Genomic DNA, 6,017 nt, shown 5'->3' on the forward strand with positions numbered 1-6,017 from the left:
GGTCATGGCGCCCGCCGCCGCGCCCCACCTCCCGGCCATGTCGCCTGCCTCTGCGCCCCACCTCCCGACCACGCGCCCGCCGCAGCGGCCCACCTCCCCGGACACGCGCCCCATCGCCGCACTCCTGCAACCACATCTCGGTGACGCGCCCAACCTTCTTCCTCCTCCTGCCACCTCCTGTCGCAGCGCACCACGCCAAGCACACCCCTACCTCCTCCTCCTCTTGCTTGCTCCCAGTGAGGCACCGAGCGCCCGACCATCCCCTTCCACCTGCTCAGCATCCCCAATGCGACAGCGCAGAAAACCGTAGCTCGGCAGTCCACCCTCATGCTCCGCCATGGGTCTATCAGATAGCAAGATGCAGGGCACCTCTCTCTCTCTCTCTCAAATGATTTGCCGTATGGTCCAATTTTGTATCTTTGATTTTGTTCTTTCTTGAAGCTTGGATGAGAAAAACCTCAAAAATTGCAGAATGTTCCACCGTATGCACTTTGTTCATGTTCCTGTGTGAATTGATCAGTGATCATCGCGCTCGACTGTCTCCCTCCTGCCCCGTCTGTCCAGGTTTGGACTCACACCAGTTCAAGTAGTGATGTTGCAACAGGTTGGGGAACAATTTTGGAATCACGTATATATAGTGGTTGCTTGCAAATGAATTTGTCGTTGCTAGTACATTTTTGTACCAGATGATTCCAAGTGAATTGTCGTTTACTACTATCCACGATGTTCCTGCCATGTTTTGTTTTCATTTGAATTTACTATGTAACCACTGCTCATGGTAACATCAAACAATAAATTTTATATGCCTGGCATGTTTGATCTGATTTGACTCCATGACCATAGTGCAAAACAAAAATCTACAATATCCTTGCTAGCTTGCATCTCTAATTTAGTAAAATTGTCTCTAAAGTTTTGATTGCATCGCCATCTCCCGGTGGGGCTCTGCTGCCGGAGCACCCTGGACATTCAAGGGAGGTGAAGCCCAGGGTGCTCGTCGGAGCCCGTACTGGATCACGTACTGGAACCCTGACATGATGCAATTAGTCATTAGTGTCGACGACTGATTTATTTTGTTTTGTACAAGTTAAAACATCAGTGGCCATAGGGAAGGAGACCTTCCCAGATCGTGCCCCTGGACAATGCAACAACGAATTGGACGCCGTTTCCGCCTCTCTTCCAGCAGCGCCGATGTCCCCTTCTAGCTCAGCACCGGTTTCCCCGCCTCATGATACGGTCTGCAGGTGCTTGTGAGTTGTCTGCTAGGCGTTGTTTAAGTGTCATAGATGACGTGTTGTCTCCTGGCATCTGGATTAGCTGCCGACTGCAAATAAAAGGTTGGAACTTCCTGTCTATTTTGGTTGGTGAATACGTATTAACAAAATTTCTTTTCTACATGGTAGTTCAACTATTTCAAAAAACAAATTCTCTACACGATAGTTCATGTGCTGCTAGCAGATAAGTTCAAAGAACAAACCGCCACAAGTACTTAATTTCAAATCATTTTATTTTGTTTAATTTCAATCAGCTCTACTACATATGCTATTCAAGTTCAGAGCTAACGACATCATCAGTTCGGACATGAAACCAAATTTCAAATTAAAACCCCAAAAAGGTTAACTTCTATAAGTCCATGTTCCCATACCGAGGTCGTTCAAAAAACCAGATCATAAAAGTCCACTGTTTCATTTTGCAGGTTCAGAAAGAAAAATTGATGTTGTTTTTGCCATTTTCAAAATTGCTCTTAAACAAAAAGTTCAATATTAAACGTTTTGTGCCTGTCCTTACATTAGCTAGTCTTTCACCATGTCCAGATAGTGCCTAGGAGAAGTGAAGATAAGGTTTATATTTATGTTTATGATAGTTGAAAGATTAGGTGTAAAAAATATTTTCTTGCAGGCTACTGAATGTTTCAATTCGTTGTGTGTGAATTTTGTTGTAGCAAAATATTTTCTCTTCCTCTATAAATCTCCCTCCTGTCACTAATTTATTTTCTCTCTGAATACAACACGAGGGAGGCTGGAGAGACTGCAGACCGGTGACAAGAACCACTCTTTAGTTCTGCTATTCGTGTATTGGAAGTACATATCCTCTATCCAGGCAGGAGGTAGAGGTAATTTCTCCCCTAATGCATGTGTCATGCGTGCCTTTTTTTGGACACACAAAGTCACTAACTGTCCTCGTTAGTAACTGCAAGTTGAACCACTACAAAGTGGTATTTGCAGAAATATTGTGTTGATACTTTTCTTAGTTGTAATCCTGTGAACCATTTAATTAAACGGATTGCCACTCCCTTTCCTATATAAAGGATATGATTGATGTGATGCAGTAATTCTTTCATTTCCATTACTAGCAAGTAAACAATTACTAGTTCATACTGATGCATAATTTTATGCATATGACAATTAAAAAAGAAACCATTTGGAGAACAACAGTCCACGGCCGTTAGCTCCTATTTCCACTATAGTGGTTGGGTTGCCGTTTTCCTCATCCTTCCCAGTGCACGACAAACCAGCCCACATGTTGTTGCCGTTCGCACCCCAAAATAGCTTTGGCTCTTCCTCAAGCAACCATTTGGAGAACCTTTTGGTGTTTTTTCTGCTGGTGATTGATTTAGCAATTTGTAGCTATCTTGCGTATTGAACCTGAAAGTTCAAGATTGTTGTAGATTCAATTCTTGTTGTACAAATGTCCAAGAGTCTAGTGACATCTCACATCTCTAATTGATGTACTGTGGTCCTGCATCTCCAATGTATGTTGCTCAGCATCCTCCCAATCCGCTCAATATCGTCCTGCTCCGGAGCATGCTTCAGTTCAACAAAAAGCTCTAGAAAAGTTCAGAGTTCAGAGTACTTTGCATTTGTGGGCTAAAGTATATTATTTTTTATAATTCTACATCATAATCACCTATAATATTAGCTTATGTCCTCCATCATTATTCTGATTGCCGTGTATACTGTACTCCCACCGTCCCCAGCTAGAGAACTGCATGTTACACTTGCACCCTTCAGATACATATATTAGTACATACAGTATGTGAGGAGCCTGCAGTTTCTTAATCTAATAATGCGCTCCATTGAGTTATTCGCCTTATGCTAAGTTTGTGATAATGTGATAAAGATGACAGGCAAGTTACTGTTTTGTATGAGTGTACACACATTTGTTTGTTCGTGAATTAATTACATGCGTTTCTGAAAATATTTGTTGGCAGTACTTGCTTATATGTTGAAGATTTCTGCTGGAAACGAGTTCATTATTTTGCCCCTAGACTTGTAGACGGAGTGTTGGCGAAGACAGCTATGGAGAGGAAACTGTATATGGTGAAGAATTGGGAGCCAGAAGAGCAAAGCCGATAGCAGGTGGCCCAAACTCTAGCTCAACTGAACTTTGCATAAATAAATCCTCCTCTATCTATGGGTGTTTGGCCAATCTTCTGGTTCAGGGCCTTAACTGAACTTAATTGGAAAGATGTTGTGCTGTAGGGCCGAGCAGAAGATGTCGCCAATGTTGTTGGGTCATGGGAGAACACCAAGTAGAAGGCGGTCCTTGACGTGAAGCTCTGAATGCCAGAGGTCTCGACTCTGAATCTGGACCTTGCCTAGTTGCCTTTTTTGTGTTAGCTAGATCAGTACTAGTGCTCAGTAGTACGACAAGTAGCAGTACTGATCAGTACGACTTACACAATACTAGTACTGATCACTACTATTTTTAATGTTAAAAGTAACATCCATACTGTATTTATGAGTCATACTGACAAGGATGTCGTCTACAATTCTAAACTTATTGTTGACTCGTACTAGTACTGATGAAATGGGAAGCAAGTGTCACATGAATCCTCAATTGAATGGGAAGGAAGGTTGCAATGAGACCCTGGGAAATCACTATTTATTCTATCCTTGGTTCTTAGAAAAACATGGAAACAATTCTCTGTGTGTTAGAATATCAGTCCATGTGTGAGAAGAACATGTTTCCTATATGAAAAATTAATACATTATTATCAGTTCAATGTGTATTTCGTCATTAGTTCATATAGAATAACCGTAAAAATATATTTTGATGTGTGTTGGAGAGGGTTCAGCTTTATATTATATATGGTAGCTCACTCCCTCCGTGGCAAATAATGATTTTTCGTCAATGCAATCCACAATCCAGTACATGGTGTACCTTTTTACTAAGAGTACAAGTCCGAGTTTGCAATCTTTTGATGATTTGGTATCTGCTGGAGAAGGACCACTCATAAGGAATATGTATGGGAAAATTTCACTTAATCTGCTACTCAAGGTCATACGTAAAAGTTGGAAGGCTGTCGTAGAGCAAGTTCTAGATCAAAGGGTGTAATTTCTGTTTCAAATTACTGCCAGTATTGGATTTTGTACTATGGACAAATGTTGACAATTGTTTCTTGTATGTGTTGCCATTCCATTTTTTGATATATCTGCTACTCAAGTTATTTCCTAAAAGCAACTGTATATACTTCCGATCGTGTATGGAAAGTTCATGTATTGTTAGCATATAAGTTCAAAAAATTAAACGTGGTTAGTTCGTCTATGAAATTAAAGGAAGTGCTAACAAAAATAAAACACAAAACATTTTTTGGGAAATAAATTCAGCATATTCAACTATATAACGCATGCAAATTCGGTGATGATGACACGTCTAAACACATTTTAGATTAAAACTTAAAAGTTTCACTTCTACAAGTTCACGTGCTGGACTCCAAAACTCCTAAACATGTGTACTCTGAAAAATACCTCAGTACAAACAAACACATAGATCAGTACGTTTAAGTGCTCAACCCCTAATCATTTTGGACCGTGGAAATTATCTCATTATAAACAAATTCGGTAATTTAGTAGCAGTTTGACGGAAATTTGCATCAGTTTTGACTCGAGGCGCAATAAATTTGCAAACAAATTTGATAGCAATAAAGGTTTGAAGAAAAAAAGCAACTTAATAAATGGAAAAATCTACAAGTTCACAAATAAAAAAATTGTAAGTTCAAACATGACGTCCTAGATAAGTTTAGGAAAAAGCTCAAACAAAAAAAACACAAAATTTCAAATGGCAAAAGTTCAAGTCGCAGAATGAGAGAAGTCCAAAACATCATTGCAAAAAAAATTGAACTCTCTAAAAAACACGCTCAGTACAAAACAATATAAACATCCGTTCAAGTACTCTTTTCTCGGAACCATTCAAAACTACTGTGAAAAATACCTCAGTTCAAACAAACAAATAGATCAGTACGAGTACTCTGTTTTTTAACCGAAAAAACAACACGATGGGTCTCACCGTATTCAAAATTACTCTTAAACAGTTGCGAATTTGAGAAAACCTTCAACATGGATAAGTTTCGCATTTTCGATAGCTATCCAACGATATATTATTTGCCCCATTTCGACAAACTTTAAAAAAACGCGTTCAAAATCAAATTTGACCATATTCGAATTCGTTTTTAAACCGTAAGGAATTGGAAAAATATTTCAATACAAATCAGTTGCGCAGTATCCGTAGCTTTCCAACGCCATATCATTTGCGTCAATCCGACAAACCATTTGCAAAAAATCGCGAAAATATGTTTCGCCCAGAGTTTCACCATTTTCCAAATTACTTTTAAATCATATAGAATTAGAAAAAAACAGTACATATATGGAAGATGCGGATTTTCACCAGCTTTCCAACGCCATCTTATTTGCTCAATTCCGAAAAATCGTTTGAAAATTGAGTACAAAATATGATTCACGTTTTCGATTTTGATAAAAACGGTCTTTTCAAAACTGCTCTTAAACCATAATGATTTTGCAAAAACGTTCAATATACTTGAAATATGGTTGTCAAGAGCTTTCCAACGATATATTACACGCCCCGTTCCGACAAAAAAATTGCATCAGTACAACCACTTTGAAAACATCAGTACAACCGCTTCGAAGACATCAGTACAACCGCCTGAAATCGTCAGTTCGAGTAGGGTAACAGAATAATATTCTGTTATGCGTAACAGAATAGTCCAGATATATATACAT

General features: G+C 39.5%; 1 long non-coding RNA gene across 3 annotated transcripts; it reads left to right on the top strand.

Moving 5' to 3' along the window:
- Positions 1-6: 6 nt before the first annotated feature.
- LOC119296014 lies at positions 7-3,888 on the top strand. 3 transcript variants are annotated; one of them, XR_005144612.1, is made up of 4 exons: positions 7-1,334; positions 2,016-2,110; positions 3,209-3,356; positions 3,480-3,888. It is a non-coding gene; the product is annotated as an uncharacterized LOC119296014 (long non-coding RNA). The 3 variants fall into 3 exon arrangements; XR_005144611.1 differs by having other exon boundaries at positions 7-2,110; XR_005144613.1 differs by having other exon boundaries at positions 7-2,110; positions 3,266-3,356.
- Positions 3,889-6,017: the final 2,129 nt, after the last annotated feature.

This window comes from Triticum dicoccoides, chromosome 4B, assembly GCF_002162155.2.
Source record: "Triticum dicoccoides isolate Atlit2015 ecotype Zavitan chromosome 4B, WEW_v2.0, whole genome shotgun sequence".
In the NCBI taxonomy this organism is placed as follows: Eukaryota; Viridiplantae; Streptophyta; class Magnoliopsida; order Poales; family Poaceae; genus Triticum; species Triticum dicoccoides.